Below are 26882 nucleotides of genomic sequence, written 5' to 3'. Positions count from 1 at the left end.
TTTATATATTTTGTATTTAGATCGAGTTATGAATTTCCATGAGATATAAAAGAGAAAGTTAACTACTTATATATATATATATATATATATATATAAGTTGGGCTTCAAAAAACAATGTCCTCTTTCTAAGAGGATATTCTATTTGGAATTACACTTCAGTTCCATTTCAATTCTCCTAATTATTCCATTACTCCTCCATAAAGGAAATATATGATACTAAATTTTTACTACGCACATGACTATTCTATACATTAAATTAAGAATGGGAGATATTGATAATATCCTTTATTCACTCAAAGCATAAGAGTTAATATTAGTACTTTCCTAATGGTAACATCATTTAGTCTAAGCTAAGAATTTATAAAAGCAGGAAATAAATAGAACAATCGAGAATTTTTTGCTTGAATATGAAAAAAGTACATGAGAAAAGGTGTAATTAAACTTTACTAGGATAATACATATGCGTTTACAACACTCCTTTCTCCTATAAATGTTTTGTTACTTATAATAAGATAAACTAATGACCTCCAAATGTAGTATCTTTCTTTTCCCATACCTCTCTTAGACTTGACTCTAAGGGAGAACTACACATAAGTATACAAGACTAAAAAAAATGTGACAGAAGTACCCTAAAAAATGATAGAATCCCATTAATAATAGGTCTTCATATAGCTATTATATTTCAATAGAACCTATAACACTAAACATTAAATGTCTATGCATGCAATAGTTCCATTTCAATTCTCCTAAATGTTCTAATATCATCTGTAAGATAATATATCACACTGAATTTTAACTACGCACATGGAAATTATATATAATAAATTAAGAATGTGAGATATATAAGATAACATTTATTCATTCAAATAATAAAAGTCTATATTTGTACTTGCATTGGGTTCACATTATTAGCTAAACATTAGGAGATTATCCATCCATAAAAATAAAATAGAACTATCCAGAATTCTTTGCTAGTATAAGAATAAAAGTGTAATTAGATATCTCCAGGATAATATAAATGCACTTTCCACACTCCTTTCTCCTCCAAATATCTTATTACTTATAATAAGATAGGCTAATTCTATCTAAATATAGTATCTTTCTACCCTTAGCCCCACTTTAACATAACTCTAAGAGGGAACTATACTTAAGAACATAAGATTGATAAAAAATGTTAGAATCCCCTAAGAACATGATAGAATTACATTTATACTAGTACATAAATGAACTCAAGAACCATGGAGCTCGAAAGGTTAGCGATGCAGTATTAAAAAGTAAACTAGCACCACAATACTAATGCGCTTGTTTTACTACAGTGCTTAACTAACAAGGCATGTCTATTAGTTGAACTGATGTGACATTTGACTAAGTCAATAAGGCTCCTCATTTTAGTAACTGCTCCACCGTGGTGCTAAAACATTTGAGCTATATGACACTTAAGTTTGCTTATAGAGGCTACAACATAATATAATTTGATGTTGTCGTACATGAATGATAGATCGAATAGTGCTATAATGTTATTATTTGGTAAAATTTTGGAGGCGTTTGCACTATAATGTTGAATCATGACACCCATTCTTTATAAAATATAATGCTACAACGCGTATGTTTGAACCACTATGACAATTGCTCAACAATTATGAATTTTTTTCCTTTCTTGAGACATTCGTGTATAACAATAAAAAATAATTTTTTGTTGTTATTTATGATAATAAAATACTACAAAAATTATACTTAACAAGTTCCTATGGACATTGGGTTATATATAAGTGGTAATTACTGTATAGACCTTATTCTCATTTTTTATAATCTAATTATGTATTATTGATTAAAAAATGTATTTATACTATGTGAATTAGAACTTCTTTTCCTGTGTATTGTTATATTGCAAGTATTTTGCCTAGATGATTGTTAAGATCCTACGAATCTATGGATTTATCTTTAAAACACACACCCATACTATAAAAATATAAATTTCAAATTGTGTAGTTTTGTTTTCCTAAAGATATTACTAGTGATTTCACTGGTGAAAAGTTCCTCTCTCTATCTTTAGTAGCAAAACTTTATTTTATATTGGTAAAATATTTGCGCTCATCATAGGTGTACACTACTCTTGTTTTGTTGGTCAAATTACTCATTTCATTCTTTGTTTTGGAAGATCTACATGAAGGATTTTACAAATTAAAAATAGGAACAAGAACTACAAGAGCAATGTAAGAAGAATTACTTTATTTACAAAAGAAAGAGGGAGGAATTACTATTGAAAATGAAACAACAAATACTATAAAATATGGAAAACAAGTTTCCAAATACTTAACTAAGAAAAAATATATATGTGCTTCCAAAATATTATCTTCTTTTACCATTAATATGTGATTCTCATATTGAATTTACGACTAAATCATTATTTTCTTGATCAACTAGGGGTGATGAGGATGCAAAATTTTAGAAAATAAACTAAGAGGTTGGTTAACTTCCCAGTGGTTCCAAAAAGATACAATAAAAATAACAGTTAGCCTCCTTAATATAAATACTTAAATTAACATATTAGAAGTAAATATAAAAGAAATTAGTAAGAGTTAATAAACTTCCCAACTTTTATAGTTTGACTGAAGAGCACATAATGGCATGGAATAATATAAAGAACCATGAAATATGATAGACCCATCTATTCTAGACATCAATGAGCTGAATTGAACTCTTGGAAGACATAACAAATTCCCTTTAACCAATCCTTAAGAAAGTAGTTCAATAGCTACAATACCTCCCAGCACAGTGACTGTAATTACTAGAACCTCATGTTCCACCCAATTAGAACCATCTAATCTAGCTAGCACTGAAGTAAAATCCACTATTGGAAGAACCAACTTTTCCTCTTTATCCAATCTCACCATCAAAGTACTCACTCCTACAGATAGGATGACAACATCTCTCACCATTTTATCCTAGATAAGTCTTCACATGGCCCTATGAGCTTGAGCTCCTTACACGACCTAAACAAGAATCAACCTAATTTAGCATCGAAAACTTTCCCTCAAATAAAAATTCCACCATGTATATGTCCTTTGTTGAGGCTTTATCCCCCTTCAAAATAGCATCTAAATGAAGAACCTTCTTACCATCTAGTGAGAAACCATAAAATAGCATCCCAACAATTACAATACTTCTAACCTTATAATCCATGGACTCCATTTAATGAACACTCATCGAAGCCTTAACATGATAAGATTTACCCTAAGATTCCACCATACTCCAAATAATATTCAATATTGACTTAGAATCTCAATTCATCTTCATATTGATTTCAAATTTTGCATTTCGCAAAGTAGAGCCAATTATATCTTTAGACTTTGTGTAACCACCAATATCCAATTCAGTCCATATTTGAAAACTATTCACCTTATCATTATTAACCATTATAGCCTCTATGAAATTTGCTAAAATTTAATCATGAATAGCACAAGCCTAGATATCATAATGAAGTCTAGCATGGCCCTTCAAAAAAATTATTCTCAAAATCATTTCTACAAAAGTTTTTCCAATGGTAAATACCCCATTGTTTTGGAAACCCTTCACTTTTTAAATGTTAGACCTCCACATTGAACTAGGACTCCCATTCTATAAAGTAAATAAAATCCAATGCAACCCCACCATAGGAAACCTACCAACTATGCCAACAGGAGCAACACCACTTCTTGAAATCTCATTTAATTTATCAAAGTTGTATTTCCCCATTAAATTGGGATCCTTCCCCTTCCATTCCTAATGGTAAACCAGAACTACAACAACATTGATAATGACCTCACTAAAAATCCCTAGCAAATCCACCTTCTCAACTTAATTTCCCTCTCCCTCCTCCAATGTGGCATTAGATAAAGAACTTTGATGGTTAATAAATGGATCATAAAATAAGAATCATCATTAATTAGATTTTCCACATTTTTTTAACAATAAGAAAAGCACTTTCTTTTTTAACAATAAAACTTTGGGACCCTTAATTTCATCATAAAAAGATAAAGAAACTCAAACCTAACATATGGTGGAGGATCTTCATGCCTACAACCCAAATATCCTTTTTTATCCCTTTGATATATAGAGAGATGATATGCTTTGCCTTCAATGATTAAGAGATGAAATATCTAACTGATTCTTCAAAGACAATCATGGTTGACCTACTTTAATTTTTACAGTAAGATAAGTAATTTGAGTTAAAACCTATCCTAATCTTATATCAGTGTTCCAAGGTTACTATCTTATTTTTACTCACCAATTAGGTTGCTTCATCTCTCCTTAAGAACTCCCCCTTAATCAAATTTCCTTCACAAAGATAGGTGATATCCAAGAAATGGACTAGACTAGCCATCGCTTCAACCTTCATAATCACCTAAGGCACATCTGACTAGTAATTATCCCGATAAAGAAAAACACCACTTCTACTCCAAATAGAACTCATCAACCCACAAACTGCTCCCAAGTATATCACAGAAAAAACACAGGAACCTGACTCACCACCAGCCACCAAGGACTTGGAGACCACCACCGCCAAAATGGCTACCCTGCTAAAATCCAATAGCAATTCAATTCAAAAATAAATGAAATGATTCTCTCTTCCTATATGTTCTCTCTCCTAATGTGATTAACATATTCTTCCATTTATACTCATTTCTTTCTCCCATTTATATAATATCCTTAAGAACCTAGAGTATTTTACATCTTGTTCCTAGATATGCAAAAGTACCATTATGATATTCATGGTGGCTCTTGCATTCCTCTATTAAGGCTATACATCACACTAAGTTTCAACTTCACATATGGTCACAATGTGCATTAAATAAATAGTGGAAAAATTAAAATTGTTATTTTACTTTAGAGTACAAGAATCTTTATTAGTACTTAATATATTCTTTACATCATCAATCAAAAATTCTAAACTCAATCTCTAATCAATCATTTAAGGACTATTAAATAAATCCATCTATATATATTTAAATTTTTAAATTTTAATGAATTCTAAACTCAATCTCTAATCAATCATTCAAGGACTATTGAACAAATCCATCTAAATCAAATCTTCTATTTTAAAATGCTTGAATAAATCTTCTTCTCAGTCCTAATTAACACATCATATTTACATTATTCCTTATAGATTAATTTTATTTTTCATACTAGGTTTATTAAATCCTAAATCTAAATTTAACATCCTCTATATTTCTAGAATCAAAATCCCTCCTCTTTGTTATATGTGACGAAGTTATATTTTCTTCTAAATCAATATGTAAATTAAGAATTTGATAAATCTTGATCAATCAAATTCACAAAAAAATTAAAGGTCTTATTTCAAGTTAGTAAATTTACAAAGCTAATATAATGCTGTGGTTACATTTAAGGAAAATGGCCTGAATGCTTATTTTAAATTTCTTCAATAATTTTAACTTATCCCTCAACATGTCCTATTTTACAGACATAAGCATAGTCATATTTGGATATATTTTTTTGAATATAACATTGACTTTGAATGCTTGATAGTTCATTGATGTGCGATAATAAACAAATTATATGATTGACCACTAATTTGAGATTTAGTATTTATTTAATTAAATATGTATAATTAGCCATAATTATTTTGAAAGATGAATAAACATTACATTATTGACTTGAGAAATGAAATAATTTATTTTCATATTCAAACTCTATATAGGGGATATGAAATTCATTCAAGAGGAAAGTATTCACATACATTTATCATTTAAAATATGAAGCTAACTGAGGATTTTCTTTAGTTGACATCCAAAAGATTTCTCCCTTATCTTAGCTAACTAAGATAGAGTTTATTTTATATTGGGATGATATGGTTCTATAGAGGCAACCCCTTGATGGTGGTTGTGGAGTGCACTTTTGACTTTTAAAAAAAATCTAAGGCTCTCTCTTCCCTAAATAAAGCTTAGGTTTTCCTTAATATATAAAAATAACAAACCCCACTTAATATACGTAAGTATACATACAAAATTAAGTAATAAACGGATAGAGTAGAGTGTCGAACCAACGTGGAAGTATGCTTTCTTGCAATTGACTGCTACTATTTAATCTAATTGCAAAATTATGCTACTTAAATAAAAATGTTGGTTGTGGAGATTCAATCACTAACAAAAAATAATAAAAATAATGGATAAAATATTTAAATAAAATGTTTAGGATTAATTAATTCAAATAGCATATACTTTCTTCAGAAAAACTTATTTGCAATGTGATTTTGAGCATTTTCATCCCAAACTTTTTGTTCAGCTTATATGGGTTTTAACGATGTCTGCTTACCTCCTACATTTATATAATATCCTTAAGAACCTAGAGTATTTTACATCTTGTTCCTAGATATGCATAAGTACCATTATGATATTCATAGTGGCTCTTGCATTCCTCTATTAAGGCTATACATCACACTAAGTTTTAACTGCACATATGGTCACAATGTGTATTAAATAAATAGTGGAAAAAAATTTAAAATGTTATTTTACTTTAGAGCACAAGAATATTTATTAGTACTTAATATATTCTTTACATCATCAATAAAAAATTAGAGAATTAGCCAGACATGGAAGAAATGATAAGCAAATTCATTTTCTTTAAAATTATGGAAGAATAAAAAAATAAGAAAGTGACATCACTAGAAAAGATCAATGTATCTCCTCTACACTCCTTCCTTAATGTACAGAGTTGCTCACACAAACATTGACTAAACACATTAATGATCTATCTATTACATGACTAGTCTCTCTAAGAATTAAATCTAAGAGAGATCAAAAGATGTACTATGAAAAATATTAAAATTAGACAAGTGACTAAACTCTTTTACAAAAATAACACAATTATTATTTATAGGAAAACACAAATTAGGAAATTGGCTCTGCTAAGTTTATTGTGAATTTGGCAAATAAAAATTAGGCAATTGGCTTTGCTAAGTTTAAATCACAAATTCTAATATTAGTGTTGCTACATTTCCTTTTACAATCTTAATGAATTTTATGTAAGGATTTAATAAAATTACCAATTACAAATTTTGGTTGCTTATGATTTTTGATTTTAATCTACTAATATCTAATCTATAATCCTAATTATTCATATTCATTTCAAAAATTAATGCATAATGGTATAACTTATAAATTCAAATTAAAATAATAACTTAAATGATCTAAGTTAGTTAATTATTAGTTTTCCACTTTATGAAGTATAAATAGTGTTTATTTAAATTATGATATAGGATTTCATCATTATCCTAATTTTAAATAAATTTTAATTATCATTTTACTATGGTTAAATAAATAATAAAAATACAACATATAATGAAAATATTTATAAACATGAGGGGAATTTTAATAAAATATAAATAAAAATGCAAACACAATTAACACTTCACATGCTTTCATATGTATTATTAAAATCGCATAAAACATGTGATTGCATAACATGAACATAACCCAGGTTATAAGATAACTATTGTACTACACACCATACATATCATCACAAGTGGGTTACCTCCCACATAGTGTTAAGTTTATCGTCTTCAGCTATACATGCCTAGATTTTTCAATTTGGCAGAGGTATATTATTTCCATTCTTTAATAACTTTTTCTTTTGGTTTAACTTCAGTTATATTAGGTAAAGATCTAAGAATTATACCACTAACTAAAATTACAAGCTGACTTAATTTGGTTTCCAAATTTTTATTAGAAGCAGCTTTATTTTGCAATTGATTTCATAAGTGCATTAATATATCTTTCCATGCTATTTTTTATTCCTAAATTTATTTCATTGATTATACTTATATAAGTCTAGGATTAATAGCAGGTTGTTGAGAATTACTCTAATTTACTCCTTCATTATTCTACCTATTATTCCATTGATTATTCCCACCTATATTATTTGACCAATTAAAATTAGGATGGTTCCACCAACTTGGATTATATGTATTTGAATAGGGATTATTTTGTTTTATAATCAAATTAATTTTTTATGTCTTACACATTATTATCTTCAATTGAATTTTGATCTCTAAAAGATTTGGTTCCTAAACCAGAATTTACTCACATTATATTCAATTTCTTAGAAATTTTTGAACTTGTGCAATAAAGATTAATAAAACATCATATTCATAAATTCTTGGTACTTTCTTAGAATTTACCCTATCAGTAGATTCTTTCTCTATTAAGTTGTAAGGTTCCTCAAATGGCTTAGATATTAATGGTCATCCAACTACTGTATCAATTATAGCACTAAAAGATCTTACTAATCTATTATAAAATGTTTGAATAACCAATATATTAGGTATAGCATGATGAGCGCATTTTCTAAGAATTTTTTAAAATCTTTCATAACTCTCATTAATGGATTCTCCTTCAAACTAAGTAAAAGAAATTATACCATTTCTAAGTTTACCAATTTTTAAAGGTGGGAAATACTTTTGAGCCAACTCATTCCAAGTAGTTATAGAGCCTAGGGGTAAAGAATTCAACAACATCTTATCTTTACTCTTAGAGAAAATGAAAAAAATCTAAGTCTAATGGCATCATCACTGACACCATTAAACATAAATTTTGTACAAAATTATAATAAAAAGTTAAATATTAAATAGAATCTTCTAGAAGAGTTCTACCAAATTAAGTGTTTTGAACCATTTAAATAATGGAAAGTTTAATTCAAAATTATTAGCATGGGTTGTAGGTATATTAATAATTTGATGAATTATGTCTACTAACACAAATTTAGAATGATTTTTCCCTAACACAAGTTCAATTTTTTAAAAATCTTTTTGGTTTTACAAATTTTAGAAAGGATTCTCCCAATTTTGAGATCAAATGACTAAAAATAGTTAAAATAAAGGATATAACATTTAAATAAAATGTTTTGGATTGATGAACATAAATTGTATATCTTTCTTAATAAAACTCTTATTTGTAATGCGATTTAAGGCATATGTATCCCTAGATCATTCTTGAGCTTGTAGGGGTGAAAAGGATATCTACTAACATCCTACATTTCAATTATTTCCATAAGAAACTAGAACATTTTACATCCAATTTTGAGGTATTTAAAAATACTATTTTAATATTCCCATTGTTCTTTCATTCATCCGTTGAGACTATACATCACACTAGATGTTAACTACATATATGACCACTTTGTGTATTAAATAAAAAGTGAGAAAATATTAAAAACATCATTTAACTTTATAGCACAAGAATCTTTATTAGTACTTAATATGATCTCTACATCAACAATCCAAAACTAGAGAATTAGTCAGACATGGAAGAAAAGATAAGAAAAATCATTTTCTTTGAAATCATGGAAGAATAAAAATACAAGAGAGTGCAGGAAGGATAAATATATTTCATCTACACTCCTCCCTTAATGTACAGAGTTTTTCATATACTCTAACTAAACACTCTAATGATTATATCTATCAGCTCTCTAGTCTCTCTTAGAATTGGCTCTAAGAGAGACCTAAAAAAGTACAATAAGAAATACTAAAATTAGACAAGTGACTGAACTCTCTTAAAAACATAGCACGTTAACTATTTGTAGAAAAACAAAAATTAGTCAACTGGTGTTGCGGTTCTTAAAGGATCGACGCCACCACATCCATAAAATGAACTAACATCACTACACTAATTTTTTTCTCCACTACAAAGTTCTCTAATATGGATCAAGTATTTAGTAAACATTCATGATGCTTCATTGGAAGATCATATTCTTTGGAAATTACAATTTCTATGCTACAACACTACTAACTTTTGAATAATGTAATGCCCTAGTGGCAAATTTTATGCCAAAGAATGATAGATTGTGATATTATGGAGCTTGGCCATAATGAACATGATACTACAATTCTGACTATTTTAACACAATGGTGCTATCAAATAGATATAAATGCTCTGTCGTGTCAATAATGTTGTGCTCCAATGGTGTCCTTGATGGCGTTATGAGGCTTATTCGTCTAACACTACAGCACTATATGGTACTTAGAATTTTGAGTCCTTTTTTATATTTTTCATGCATAATACAATTAAAATAACATATTTTCACTAAAAATATAACACATAAAATAATACATTATTTGCACTTATCAACCCCTACAATCAATTATGTGTCTAAGGAGAAAACTTTTGATTAAAGTGTAGACTTGACACACTATAGATTTAAAATATGTGATAGTTGCCTAAAATATTTTTAAAATACTAATCACTCATTCAAAAATATTTTAAAATTTTACAAAATATCCTTCATTTCCTTATACTTTTTTTTAAAAATGAGTTTGAAGTGTACAAATACCTATGGGCTTATGCTTTCATAGAATATGTTGCCAACTAACAACTTAATACACAAGCAATCATCCTAGATGTAATATATGATATGATCAACTCTATTTTATATATCAAAGGATGGGTTATACTCTGAATTAGTAGCTTAAAATGAATAATTTTAAATTTATATTTAAATGATACTAATGTGATGACGCGCTAAGAACTTTTTATTTTATCTTATTTAATTTACTTGACTAAATTTTCCAACTCCCAAAATTTCTAAGAAATTTTGATCGCATAATGGCCCTTTATCAACATGAATAATTAAACATCCTCGAAGTGTATAAGGACCTTAATACCTTATCATAAGCTTGTGTGTTGGGTTTGCTTTCCTTGCAAAAATAAAATGCATGCATGCATGCATATTTGGGAAATGGTGTTTGTGTATAAATTACATAGTATTGTATCATCTTAGAAAAAAAATACATGTTCCTAAAAAGTTTGGAATAAACACACCGAAGAAAGCCTAGAAAAATATGTTGCCCACTACATCGAGCTACCACCCATTTAAATGTAATGTATGATATAATGTAAAAAAGAAAACATATTTTATATATCTATATATATATATATATATATAATTATTAATTGATTTAAAAATGTACAATAGACTCAGACTCTAGAGAAAATAAAGGTATCCAAGCTACATAAAATCAAACCTGGATTTACAAGTCCATCACATGTATAGATTCAAATACGTCTGTTTAAGGTCTTCGAGCTTCAAGTCCTCTATGGAATTCCAAAATAGATTATCCTTCAAAGGAGAGGATATCCTAATTTAGGGCTCCATTTGCATATATAAGCAGGTGCATTTGACTCTTTTACAACTTAAGATATTGTACAACTTGATCTATGTATAATCTACAATTTATAGGGGCTCATACATGTACATCATTCCTAATTACAGTATACTTTGACTCTTGAGAGACATGTAAAGTAATGAAAAAGCATTATCATATAAAAATAAAGTGTATAAATAGTTGTGTAATAACCTAATTTTTGTAATGTACTTCTTAAATATCCTAAGTACACCAACAAGAATGAAAATATAGGACATTCTAGCTCTGGAGATTCAAGTACAATTTTAGTTTCCTCTATTCATCTTCATGGTTTTTATTGTAGTTCCCAGATCTTGTATTTGTTTTTTATTTTGTGGTCTCGATTCATTTCTATTTTGAGGCAGATTGGCCTTAGGTCATTCTCTTCTCCTGATGGAGGCAGGTCCATCCTCTACGATACCTGATGCTTGGGGCGTTCAACCTTCAACATCGATTACTCCATTGAAAGGTTTATTAAATAATGGTGATTCTAGTTCTAGGTCTCATTCTTTTCGTGATGTGTTGGCGGGATCTACCTCTTCGAAGGAAAAAACTTTTTCTTTCACTAAATCGGTGGTAAAAGGTTATCCTGTGATTTTAATGTCTGATGATGATATTCTTAAACTTGCTAGCCCTTTTCAGTTTATGCTTGTGGGTAAGTTTTCGGTCCATCGACCGAACCTTGATGTGATTTGAAACTTTTTTGGGAAGTTGAAATTATCTGGTAATTCCTCTATCAGTTTTCATGATGCTAGATATGTTTCTATTTAGTTTTCTAAAGATCTTGACTATAGTAGGGTTTTTGTTATGAGAGCTTATTACATTAAGAGTGTAATAAGCTAAAGAATGTAATAAGGTTCGGTCGATGGACTGCTTTGTCATTTGGAAGATGGAAAGATAACAAAAATGGATAAAATAATATGAATAATGACAATGAAGAGGAACATGTTACAGTGGATGTATATGAGAATGATGTTGGGGACAAAATTGAGGATGGTCTTCAAACTAATGTTTTGGTGGTTAACTAAGGAATGGAGAACAATATGAAGTCCCTCTATCTTGAAAATGATGTTATAGAATATGATGTTAATCAAGTCGATGAAGAGAAATGTGAAAGTGATTGCGAGCTCAATCGTAAAAACAATCAGTTTAATGATAAGGAAAAGAATGAGGACTTGGAGGAAGACGAAGTTGGGTATCTTGAAATCTCCACTCTTAAGAATGGTCTGAAGGATTCTACTACCCACTGTATGTCATCTCCTAATAGGAAAGCTAATATTTTTTAGGAAGGGATTACTTCTTATTTCAAAAACAAGGGTAAGAACAAAAAAAGCAATCCGAGCATTACCCCTAAGGTCCTTAGAGCTTCTAATCAATCTATTAATGGTTAAAGATCTTGTGTGGAATATTAGGGGTGTGGGTGGTTCTCTATCTAAGGATAGAGTTAAGAGTCTTTGTAGGATTTAAGATAGTCACCTTCTTATTTTTATTGAGCCTTTGATTGCTGCTAATAATTTGGATTGTTCACATTAAATTGGGATTTGATTTTTCGTTTTGAAACTATACTAAAGAAATTTGGATTTTATGGAAATGCTTTATTACTTTAGATGTTATTATGGATTTTCCTCAATTGATTCATACTAATATTACTTTTAATCAAGTTTCTTCCAATGCTTCTTTTGTTTATGCCTCTTATTCTAGATTAGGGAGGAAAGTTCTTTGGGATCAACTTTTTTATTTTTCCTCATCTGTCAATGCCCCTTGGTTTGTTAGTGGGGATTTTAATTTTATTGCTAATGTCGCTGAAAGAGTTGGAGGTAAGCCTCCTAACTTTCATGCTATGGAGGATTTTAATGATATGATTATGAATAATAATCTTCATGACATTGTTTTTTATGGAAACTATTTTACTTGGAATAAGGGTACTATGTGGAAAAGATTAGATTGCATCCTTTTTATTAACTATTGGATTTCCTCTTTTCCTAATACTCACATTGAGTATTTAACCCGTACTTTATCTGATCACTCCCCTTTATTATTAAGCATTAATAGGGCTAGTAGTAATACTTTTCAACCTTTTAGGTTCCAAAACATGTGGCTTCTTGATGATAATTTCTTACAAAATGTGCAAAGTAATTTGGATGCTCCTCTTTTCCCTTCTGATAATGTTTATGGTATAACCAGGCTTTGGCCTAAACATAAAAGGCTTAAGCAAAAAACTTCAGTGGTGGAATAAATGCATTTTTAAGAACATATTTTCTAGTATCTTGCATGCCAAAAAAGATGTGGATAATGCTAAGTCCTACATGCAAAATTCATCTTTTGAAAATTTGTCCATTATGAATTAAGCCAAGACTACTTTGTTTAAGATTCAGGAAAAAGAAGAGGCTTATTGGAGGCAAAAGGCCTCCTCTAGATTCCTTGTGGAGGGTGACCACAATACTACTTATTTTCATAACATTGTTAATCATAATAAAGTTAGTAGGCAGATTCATAAGGTCACTTCCTCTGATGGTAATGTTATTAATAATCCTGGTTTCATTTCTTCATCGGGTATTGAATATTTTACTAAAGTGTTCAACTCTAATTTTATCCCATATTTTATTACTGGTTTTTCTTTTATGCCTTATCATATCTCCGAGGAAGATAATTTGATGTTAAGTAACATTCCTTCTAAAGAGGAAATTTGGTGTATTTTGAAAGACATTAACATTGATTTTGTTGTTGGTTCTGATAGTTTCAACAACAATTTTTTTTCAGAATTCTTGGGATAACATTAAGATGGATCTTATTAATGTTGTGGTGGATTTTTTTGGGGTAATCCTATTCCTAATTTTTTTACTACAACTTCTATAGCTTTAAATCCAAAATCTAATAACATTAATTTTTGGAATGATTTTTGTCCTATTAGTTTATGTACATTTTTCAATAAAATTATTACTAAAATTATGATGGGGAGGCTTGCTTTAATTCTTCCTAATATTATTTACTTGGAACAAACAGGTTTTATGAAAGGTAGATCTATATTTGACAATGTTTAACTTTCTTAAAAATTAATACATGATTTGCATGCTAAGGTTGCTGGTGGTAATATAATTTTCAAAGTTGACATCACTAAACCTTATGATAACCTCAATTGGGAATTTCTTTATACCATTTTAAGTCTATTTGGATTTAATTTGCAATTCATTAATCTTATTAAAAATAGTATTGAGTTTTGTTATTTCTTTGTTATTATTAATAGTAAGTCCCATGGATTTTTCAATTCCTCTCGTGGTTTAAGACAAGGAGATCCTTTATCTCCTGCTATCTTTATTATTACAGTGGAATTCTTATCTTGTGGTATTAACAATCTTTTTAGGATTCACCCTACTTTGCAATATATAATGGGTGGTGGTTTTACCATCACCCATTTGAGCTTTGTGGATGATTTTATTATTTTTTCTATTGGTCATATTAAAATGTTGTATATTCTCTTCAAATTTATTAATTCCTTTCAGCATGATAGTGGTTTAATTTTTAACTCCTCTAAGAGTTGTTTTATTCCTGCTAAATCTATTTCTCCTAATTGTATTAATAGTATTGAAAGAAAATTTGGTTTGAATAAGAGACTTCTGCCGTTAAAGTATTTGGGTACGCCGCTCTACAAGGGTAAGAAACGTTCTCATTTATTTGATGATATTTTATCTACTAATCATAAGAAACTATCTTCTCGGGCTTTCAATTTTCTATCATATGGAAGTAGGCTTGTTCTTATTTAACATGTTGTGTGTTCTATTCCTATATATTTGCTTCATACTTTGTGTCTGACTTTAAATGTTTGTAGTAGAATGGAGACTTTATTTAATAAATTTCATTGGGGTTCTAAGGTTGGTAATTGCTCTATTGTTTAGGGCTCTTAGAAAAAATTTTCTAGGGCTATGGATGAGGGAAAATTAGGTTTCAAAACTTTTATTGATATGATCAAAACCTATAATCATAATTGTGGTTTTCTTTTAGAGCTAAAAAGATTTTATGGACCAATTTTATGGTTTCTAAGTATTATGGTGGGAAGCATCCTTTCATTTGTGGTTTTAAAAATAGTGATTCCTTCAACTGGAAAAGATTATGCAACATTAGGTGGGAAGCTGAAGAATTTATTCAATGGGGTTTGGGAGCTGGAAATTTTTTTTTTTGCAAGATAAATGGTTGGGTAATTTTTCTATTGATAATCTTTTATATACTCACTCTACCACTGCATGTAAAGTTAAAGATTTTATTAGTAATGAGGGATGAAATATTAAACTACTTTCCAATTTTGTGCCTGATTGTATTATTAAGTTAATTCTCAAGATTTCAATTCATTTGGAGATTGAGGATTGCATTTTGTTTAACCATTCTAATGATGGTAAATTTTAAGCTAAACAAGTTTGGAATTGTATTAGGCAAAGTCTTCCTAAAAACTCTCTTTATTCATCTTTCTGGCATGCTAGCATACCTCCCTCTTTCTCTTTCCTTCTTTGGAGGATTTTGCATAACTACTTGCATGTAAATTATATTTTGTTAAAGAAAGGTTTTTATATTGCCTCCAAATGTCAATGTTGTTATCACATTGAGAATATGAATCATGTTTTTATTCAGGGCCCTATTGCAATGAATGTTTGGGTTCATTTTGACAATATGTTTAATGTTCTTTGTACTACTCCATTTAATTATATTGGTGATTTTCTTAAAGAGTGGTTTGCTCTTGCTAAAGGTCATACATATTAGGAATATTCTCCCTATCATTATTTGCTAGTTTTTATGGAGTAGTAGGAATGATTCGAAACATGAATATTAAAATGGATGTTTTAAATGTCATTTCTAAAGTGAAGAATCATCTTTTTATGGCCAAGCTTTTAAAGGTTGATTCTCTTATAGGTTTTTTCATGTGGCGTGTGAGTTTGGTCTAGTTTTTAGTTCCTATATTGCTACTTATAATGACAAGAAAATTACTAGGGAAAGCTTATGGAGGGCTATTTTAAACTTAATACTGATGGTGCAAGGAATAACTAATATATGGATTGAAGTTGATGTTATGCTCTTGATCCATTATGTTGATGGTAACATCTCCTCCAATCCTACTAATTTCTATATGCTTAGAGATATTAAGTACTGGCTTTCTCTCATTACTTACAATATTTCTCATATCTTGAGAGAGGGGAATGATGTTGTCGATTTCTTGGCTAATTTGGGTTGTAACTTAATTGATTTTACTTAATACTATAAGCATACTCTCCCTAAAGAGATTAAAGGCTTGGCTAGATTAGACCAGATGGGTCTCCCTTATATTCACTTTCAATAGTTGTCTTGACTTTTGGTTCTGTTCTAGATTTTTGTTGTTTGTATGTGAGTTCTGGTTTTATGATGTTCTTTTGGTTCTATTTTGGGTTCCTAGATTGTTATATTTCTATGATGTTTGCTCATATCATTTGGGCCTCAACTGTTTGGACTGTTGTCTTGTTCTCTTTTTTGCTGGCTGTGTTTTACTATTATGGTTGGTGAATGAATAGCAATGATTGGAACTCTTATATTGTTGATTTAACCCCTTATTGATGCTCTCTTTTCCCTGGTTGTAGCCTTATGGGGTGTGGCTTTTATTCTTTCTTACCTACTTCCTGTGGAGTATTTTATTTGTACTACCAATTTTAGGATTTGTTGCTGCTCTTCTGATTTGGAAGAAATTTGTTTTTCGTCTGTGAATGTTGAGAAAATACTATTTGCTCTGGTAGAGTCTCGGGTGTTATGTATCATGTGTTCACCAATTTCCCTGCCAATTTGTATGCTAATTTCTAGTGATGCTTTTAGCTGGCGAGTCCAGGGATTATATGTGAGTGGTATTTGGAGTTATATCATGATGATGTTTGTACTACACACCTGAAGGGATCAAGATTTTGGAGATTAACTAGATATTTTGTAGGAAGATGATGTCGAATGTATTAACTTTTTTCTTCCTTTTTGTGTCTTGTTTTCTAACATACTTAGAATGTTATTAGGTTATTTTGTAATTTGTATAACAGGGAACCATCAACTTATAGGTTTTCTTTTGATTTATTTTGTAGCTCTTTTGAGCAATAGTGAGCTGAATGCTCCTTTTAAGGACCTTGTAATCTTTTTTTTTTTAATTAAGGCGTAGGCCCCTTGTAGGTTTCTATATATATATATATATATATATTGGACATTTAGAGTAGCAAAAGATAAATAAACAAATACTTGGTGCTCTCTAAGCAAAGCACCCTGCAAGAAATTCAAGCCACCTACCTAACATAGGCTAAAAGTTTGCTACCCTAGTAAACAATCCAAGTGTGTGAAGGAGGATCTACGACTTTGATTTATCCTATAGGAATTTAAATTTTAAGCTGCATGAGCTTAAAGTTTTTGTTTATTAAGGGAAAAAAAATTTGTAAATATAATTTTAACTTATGAAGGAGGCTCTATGACTTTGATTATACTTTAACTTAGGCTAAAGTTTATATCCTAGCAAACCATCCAAGTTTTCTTTCTAAAAAAATTGTAAATTAATTACTCCAAGTGCAGGAGCTACTAACCTACAAATCCTTAGGCTTGCAATCAAAATATATTCATCCTCCATATAAGGTTGGTGGTTACATGATATCTATAAGGGCTATTGATGATTTTGTAAGGGATAGAAGAAGGACCTCTCAATCTATTACACATACTCTCCAAGTGAAGTCAAGCATGATGTATAAGGTCAATTTATTAATTAATTGTTGATTAAGGGCTTGATTATTCCATAAACTATACCTTCCAAAAATTGAGGCTAGCATAGTGTATTAAATTCCTTAATTGGTTATTAAATTTTATTAAAATCTCCAAGTATGTGAATACCTTCCTAAAACGAGTTATGCATCACACAAGGAGATTGTCTGGTGATTTGATGTGTATTAAAGGCTTTGAATTTAATGCTAAAATGTCTTCCAAATGGAATCAAATGTTAAGCATGAAAGTCTTTTTTTATTTAATCAATATTTAATTATAATTTTGTTTGATTTAAAAAATTTAATAAATAAATAATCAAATCTAATTTTTTTTATGTTTTAAGTTTTTATTGAATTTTTTTTCTTTTTTATGATATTATTTGGATTTTTAATTAATTATTGAATATTTAATTATTTTAATTAATTAATATTTATTTTTATTCAAATTATTAATAACTTAATTTTAATGGATTTTTTATTGATTATGTAAATTTAAGTTGTATTTACTATTTTTATTTAGTTATATGGGAAATTTGTCATTTATTGAATTATTTATATACCCTAATCATATAATAAACTTAGGCTTTTTAGTTTTGATATTGAAGTAAATCAAAATTTTATGAAATTGATAACATTGGTTAAGGATAACCAATGGATCAATCCTTTGAGATTTTTGGATTTATTTGATTTGCATTTTATTTTAAATGAATTTATTTAATTAATGTTTTATTAAGTGTTAATTAATTATTAATTAAATTTTTCAATTTTAGATCTAAATTTAATTTTTTAAATTATTATAAGTGTTAATGGGAGTTGATTAAAGTTGACTTTGTATTTTTTCTAATTTTATTTGAATTATTGTGAAATTTCAAATATATAGCCCTTAATTAAGAGCTAATTTTGATTAATTTTTATTTAGGATCAAAACGTGTCAAATCAAGATGAATTTATTCCTATGATGGTTGATGACTCTATGTTTTCTAAGTTTAAGTTTAACCCCTATTGGGTTTGGATATGCATTCCTAAAAGTTTTCTAAGTTAACTAGACTCAATCCTTAAATATTATCCTTATGAGCTACTAATGTTGATAAAGGTTTTACAATCATTGTCTCTAACCATTGCACATATATACAATCATTTTAAAACAATCAAGGTGTCTTAAATTTAAAAGAAATAAAAGAAATGAATTTATATTTATTCAAGCCAATGTCTTACACAATTGGAAATCCAACTATTAAATAATCATAGATCAAATTGGCTCATTGATCTTAAGATGGATCAGGGTTATGGTACAATATCATTTAGCCAAACTTGAGTTCACTCTATTTATTATATGAAGAGCAATTAAGAAAATTTGGAAAATACAATTCATAGAATTTCTCTCTAAATACTTAAAACACACCAATAAATTCATTTTTAAGTGTTGAATCTCGATTTAATTATTCTATAGAAGGTTTAAATGCATGAAATGGAGCTAAAATATATTTATGATGAAACTTTTAAAATATAAACCCAATTATAACCTATATTGATACAAATTCAATTATCATCAAAGTAAACCTCATGTAACTCTAAGAATATTACTGTAGGTAGAGTATAACTTAAAATTTAACGTGGCCAAATTTATGTTTAATCAGATAAATATTAAGTGAGTAATTAAGTAAATTAGAATAACTATATAATTGAAATTAATCCCCAAATACTTATAATCATAGCTTGATTTTATTTTTTTAATGAAATGGGATTAAATTCTAAAGAAAATGATACCTTATTTACAATATTTTGGTTAAGTGGATATTTTTCTACAATTTTTCAAAGTTTTTGTCAAGAAAAATGCTTTAAATTAATTAAATTAAGTCAATTCAGATGAAATGACCAATATAGGGTCATTAATACACTGCATCACATTAATTCAAATGATTGCACCATCGATAATCATTGCTAATTAATGTGGCAATGACTGCTATACACACTTTACACTTAAGCATAAAGAAGGGCTCCTGTGGTTGTCTAATTGCACATGTTTTCAAATCAAGGGCTCATATGTCATCATATGGGAACTAGAGCGACCAACTAATATAAGCAATTTGAATTTAAAGTGGATTGATGATATCTGAGCCATTGATTAAGATATCAATGGAAAAAAATTTGTACAATTTATATTTTAACTAATATAAAACCCTATGATGAAGAAATGATTAAACCTAAAAAATACTAAGCCAAATTTCATGAAACTTTAAACAGAGATTAAGGAGAATCAAATGAAGATTGGGGAGTGATTTTGTGGTCAAAAATGCATTTTACAAAAAACTATTTAAATATAAAATTTTGAAACATGGGTTTACAATTTGCCTTTTGAACAAAGGACCATAGAGGCTATTCTTTTGGGTCGTTCTACCCCTTGTGACTCCTAGAATACCTCTCTTGAAGAACTTGATGGTTGGGGAAGCTTAAATGAGTTGCTAGAATCCTTAGACAAAATTTAAAGAGGGGGATGCCAGAATCTCATCGTTGGTGGCTTACAATTGAGGGGAAAAGAATTTAAAGTATGTATGATGGCCTAGAGAATTCAAACATAGAAGCTATTTGCTATAGGAGGCTATGGATGAGAAGTATGGTTGGAATAGTTTTTTTCCTTATTTTCCTACATTCAAAAGCTAAGGATTTCTTAGATTTCTAGGATTGTTTTGGAGAGTGTTTTGATGCTTTCCAAGTGTGTAGGGTAGTTAGAAGAGCAAGGAATCAGCAGGCCAAGATATAACAAAATGTAATGGGAAATTTGTCCGCATATGCAAATGGGATCTATTTTGGACTATGCTAAGGCTTAAGCAAGTTTTAGAGAATATTTATGAAAATTTTTAATAGAGATTTAAGTGGGAGGAGTGCAAAATTTTTTAGGGAACTTGAATACTTTTGAGTGGTTTAACTAAATAAGCCTATTTAGCCTTTTTGTTTACTATTTGACTAGTCAACAGGTTAAGGTTGATTGGGATAGCTTTATGAGAAGTGTTAATGTTATTTTGGTTGGGTTAAATGGGTTTGGATTAATGGTTTTAAGGTTTGGGAACTGTGATGACCATATGCAAGAGTTTAATGAAATCAATTTTAGGATAATTTGACTCATAAATGGCTTTGCATGCATTTAAACCATGAAATGAAGTTGATTGAGTAATTAATGTGATTAGGGAACTTTGATTTGATTACATGTAGTTAATTAACCCCATTTTGCTAACTTGAGTTATCTCGACTAGGTTAGATGGGAAAACTGATTACTAACGAGTCCATTGATAGATGATTACCATATGAAGCGCCTAGTGAAGTGATTTGGATCTGACTAGGTTATGGAGGTCAGTGTACTATGCAAGGCAGTGCACTGGGTCAATTAATTTTAGTGCAGGGTTACAATTGCTGAGGTTATTGCAATGAAATTGCAGTGTAATTGGATATCCAAGGTGATTATGAATCAACTAGAAAAAAATATAGTGATTGTATATCAAGTGATTGTAAATTAACTTATTATAATTTAGTGATTATAGGTTAACTGATCATTGAACAATGGAGCTATAGATAAAATGATTGTCAATCACGGGATTAAAACCAAGGATTTATATATCAAGATGACCTCATAAAAAATGAGGCCAACAAATGTATCCCAAATAGGTGTGGTGAAATCGAATAATAAATCACACATTTTGGTGTTGACGGAAGTGATCAACTGAATCCAGAAAGAAATTGAATTATTAAAATTTGATTTATGAATTAAAATTTGAGGATGCTCTACTAAATAGTGACTAAGGGAATTAACAGATTAGGAACTATATTGAAAGGTGGATGACTGTAGAGATTTGATCGTAATTTCAATCTAAATGGGGGATCCATTCCTAAATAGGAGGATGCATGTGTATACTTGAGTGGGAGATTAATTCCTAAATAAGAAATTATATATTTAAATGGGAGATCAATTTCCAAATAAGTTAATGTAAAAACTTATTTAAAAGATCAATTCTCAAACAAGAAAATGTAGGGCCTAACTGAGAGATCAATTCTTAGAGAGGGAAATTTAAACTTTGAATGAGAGATCAATTCCAAAGAAAAGATAAATACTTGATTGAGAGATTGATTCCAAAAGGTGTGAATTTAATACTTGACTGATAGATCTAATCGTAGATAGAAAAATTTAAACTTTAAAAGGGTGATCAGTTCTCAAATAAAAATGGAAACTCAAATGGGAAATCAATTCCCAAATGATCAAATGTAAGGTATGACCAAGAGATAGATTTTCAAACATGAAGGTTTAAATATTGAATGGGATATTGATTCCAATGCAATATAGATACCCAAATGGAAGATCAATTCCCAAATGAGTGAATTTAAGACCTTACCAATAGATCAATTCTCATATAGGATGGTTTAAAGTTTGAATGTGAGATTGATTCTAGAATTAAAATGAAAACATGAATGGGATATCAATACCCAAATGAGAGTATTTATTACCTAACCAAGAGATCGATTCTCATATATGAAGATTTAAAATTTTAATGGTAGATTGACTCCAAAATAAATATGGATACCCGATTGGGAGATTGACACCCAAACATGTGAATTTAAGACCTGGTCAAGGGATCGATTCTCAAACAAGAAAAATTAAACTTGTTAAGAGAGTTGCTATTTGCATGTTTTATATTCTTGCAACTTGTATTATTTTGATGATTTCAAATATTATTGTTTTATGTATATATATCTCCTAACACTTTTTTGGAAGATTTGTTTTTTCTCTAGTGTGTACTAACATTTCAGGAAAATCAACTCCAAGCTATGAAGACTTCAAATCAAATTTAGCAAATATTCATTTATAAATTATAAGTTTTGAATTTAGAGGGAGTGATTGTAATTGAGTGAAAAATCACAACACACACACTTGGGGGAATAATTTTTGTGAACTGATCGTACGGGACGAACCTAGTTCGTACGGGACGATCATGTCAATTAAGCCCTCGGAAGAACAATGGATCGAACAGGCAGGGAGAAAATTTTTCTAATTCCTAATCGTCCAGGACAAATTTAACATTCATCCCGGGACAAACGGCTCGGGATTCTCACTTTGGACAGTTCGTCCAGACGAAATGCATGGTTCGTCTTTGGACAAAACTCTCTGTATAAAATTATACAGGATAAAATTAACCTTCATCTCTGGACAAAACTCTCTGTATAAAATCATCCAGGATGAAACTAGTTCATCCCAGAACGAACTGAACTGACTTACCTCAGTTGGTTATGTCCTGCAGGGATTTGGGAACTGACCTATGCAATAACCATTTCATACCGGATGAACCTAGTTCCTACGGGATGATAAGCATGTACGAACATAGTTCGTACCAATATACATCAGGATCATTTCCGACACTTTTAAGTAAAATCGTCCGGGACGATGCACGATCGCATGGGACGATCCATTTCGTGATAACTTGAAAATTTTGCAGTTTTGAATGGTTTTTCTTGTCTCTCCTATATAAGGTCCAATTTTTATTGCCACCCAATCTTTTTGCTCATTGATCTTCATGCTTATTGGAAGAAGAGTTAAGGAGAGTGTGAGAGAGCATTCAAATGAAGATTCCTACCATTGGAGCATGAAGGCTTCGCTTGATGTTCAAAGGTAATATTTCCTACTTGTGATTTGAGATTACTTCACTCTTTTCTTTCTTCCTTCTAGATTACTTGTGAGGAGATCTGTCAAGGAGATCAGGTTCTCTGCCCACACTAGGAGAGTGTGAAAGGACGAAGGGTTCTCTGCCCATACTAGGAGAGTGTAAAAGGATGAAGGGTTCTCTGCCCACACTAGGAGAGTATGAAAGGATGAAGGGTTCTCTGCCCACACTAAGAGAGTGTGAAAGGATGAAGGGTTCTCTGCCCACACTAGGAGAGTGTGAAAGGACAGACGGTTCTCTGCCAACACTGGGGATAGTGTAAAAGGATGACAATTCTCTGCCGCACCGGGTAGTGGTGGAAAGAGTGTTTGTAAAGGATTCTCCGCCTTGCTGTGGGTGCAAAAGGAGAGACACTATTGGTATTAGTGCAATACTCAGAGGGTTCCTGTGAGGAGTGGATGTAAGTCTGGTTTAGACCGAACCACTATAAATCTTGTGTCGTTTATTTTTACTGCTTTTTATTTTATATTTTTTTTTTGTTTAAAAAGTTGGGGTTGAAAAACTTTTTATAAAAATTCATTAAAGTTTATTTTCGGTTCAACTTATCTAAAAGAGGGATAATTTTTAAAATACCAATTCACCCCCCTCTTGGTAGCTTTAGGACATTAACTTAGGTTTAACAACCTATTCACTAGACTCAACAAAACTTTGAATCAAAAATTTTTCCTAAAAAAGAAGGACATTTGAATGGGAAATCTATTCCCAAACGAGTGAATTTAAGACCTAGACAAGAGATCGATTCTTGAATAAGAAGGTTTAAATGAGATCGATTCCCAAACAAAGATAATAGGGCCATACCTAGAGATCATTTCTCGATCAAGGATTTAAACTTTGTTAGATTTCCATTATAGCTTAACTAATTTATCCTTTTTTTTAATATCTTATTAATCATATGGATCTCTCAAAAATGACAAACAGTAACAAATTCAAAATCGAAGGAAGAAATATATTGAATCTAGCTAAACCAAAAAGGTCCAAGTTAGAAATTTTTTACCTAGATTTAGCTCCCTATAAGCTAAACTTTGGTCTCCCTAATATTTTTAAATTGAAATATATTTCAAAAGTTTTAAATTGAGGAAAATAAATTTATACTTTTCAATTTTCTTGCATGATTTCTTATAGCTAATAGAATATCAATGCATAAAAATGAATCTTGTATCAATATTTTCAAAATCAAGTATTAAGAAAAAATATCTAAAGAAAATGGATTATTTGAGATTTAGGATTTTGAAATGGAATCCATTTAATTATTTACTTTCATGGAACACATTGTGCATCTTTTATTTTAGCATACTTTGTACATGTTTTTTGGTGCACTTTACAAATCTTCTATTCTTCATGCTTATATGCTTCTTTATTTTGACATGCTTTATGCATCTTTTATTTGATGCACTTTATGCATCTTTTGTATTTTTTTTTTTTGGTAAAGGATAATTCTTTTAAAATCCAAGAATGAGTATTCGCAATTGTAAGATTATCTTTCAAAAAAGAGAAAAGAGATCAAACACTTTTATATAAGGAAGAAAAATATATAAAATAAACCCAATCTTTAGATAGGAGTGATAACTTGATTAAGAAAATCATTGAACATATTTTTTTGATCATGTTATAGAAGCCTATAAGAAGTAAAATTGCATGAAATATGATAAGAGTTTCATTTCTAAGCAAATTTTATTTTGATATAGATTTAAATATAAAAATAGAAACTTACCAATACAAAAAAGGTGGAAGGGAGGGAATAAACTTTTCTTTATAGGTTTGAACAATCATATGGTTTTATCTTTAAGTATTTAGTGGATTCAACCACAACTTTCTTCTACTAAGATTTGTATAAAGGTTAATTTCCAAAAAAAAGATGAATTGAATAGCTTCTAACAATCTACATCCAAGTTCTAAAAAAAAAATTAGAGCAAGGGGTTTGATCCTTTAATAATGATAGTTTAGAAACATTATTCATCTTTGGTGATGTGATGCTTTTCTCCAGCAAATCCCTTTACAAACATAGTTTATAGCTTATTGAAGGTATGGACCCACGCATTGGGCAGATCAACATACCAATCGAATGCAATACCATATAAGCTACTAAGAAATTACTGGAATAGAAGTTCGTCACTGTAATAGAAGTTCGTCACTTCCACTGTATTATCCTCATCACTTCCACTATAATAAAGTTATAAGTTATCTAGCCTCTCAATTTTTGAATTTAACAGGAAATATATATCAATGATTGAATTTTCTAAACTCAAACTAGATGCTAAATTAAAAAATTACACTGAATTGAATTTATTCACTCTCTAAAAAAATCTAGATAATTAATGATCGATGTGAGATGATTTTGATGATGGACCTAGAATACAAGAGAACCTGATTGTGAAGTGTATATTTGGAATGATGATTGATTGAGAATCAAACTTAAACTTAATGATTGAAATAGGATTTTGTATATAATGATTGAGATCAAATTTTTATTGTAATGATTTAAAATAGGTAACTCTCTCACATAAATTATTGTATTATGAACTTAGAGTCTAATCTCCATTAAAGATGGAAAGTAAACTCAATCTCCAGTGTTGTCACAAGAGAAATCTATGGACAAATTAAATAATTAACAACTAAATTGGGTTTTAGTATTTCTTTAGACAAATCTGCATAATTATAATTTATTATCTTGAAAGACAAACTAACACCGCATTATCAACTTAAGAAAAGAAATAATTTATTTTCATATTCAAATTTGGCATAGGGGATATGGAATTCTTTTTAGAGGAAAGTATTCGCATACACCTATCATTTTAAATACAAAACTAACCAAGATTAGCTTTAGTCGACATCCAAAATATTTTTCCACTATCTTAACAAACTAAGATAGGGTTTATTTTATACCAAGATCATGGGTTCCAATAGATTCAAGACCCTATATTCAATTACACCTTTGAAGAGAAAACTATTTTATTAAAGTGGAGAATAGACTCATTTTAACTTTAAAACATGTGAGAATTTCCTTATATATTTTGGAAATATCAATCATTGATTTGAAAATTTCTTTAAATTTTACAAAATATCCTTAAATTCTTTATGCTTTTTTATAAAAAGGAGTTTTAGGTGTGAAAGTACCTCTAGGCTTGCACTTGCTTCGAATGTGCTATCAGCTAACAACCTAATACATAAGCAATCATCCTAGATGTAGTGTAAGGTATGATACACTCTATCCTAAGATATTAAAGGGTGAATCAAACTTTAAATCAGTGACTCGAGAGGATATTTTAA

This window comes from Dendrobium catenatum, unplaced genomic scaffold (genome assembly GCF_001605985.2).
Source record: "Dendrobium catenatum unplaced genomic scaffold, ASM160598v2 fragScaff_scaffold_272, whole genome shotgun sequence".
Taxonomy (NCBI): Eukaryota; Viridiplantae; Streptophyta; class Magnoliopsida; order Asparagales; family Orchidaceae; genus Dendrobium; species Dendrobium catenatum.
The sequence above is the reverse complement of the archived record's forward strand: the minus strand, read 5'-3'. Positions refer to the sequence as shown.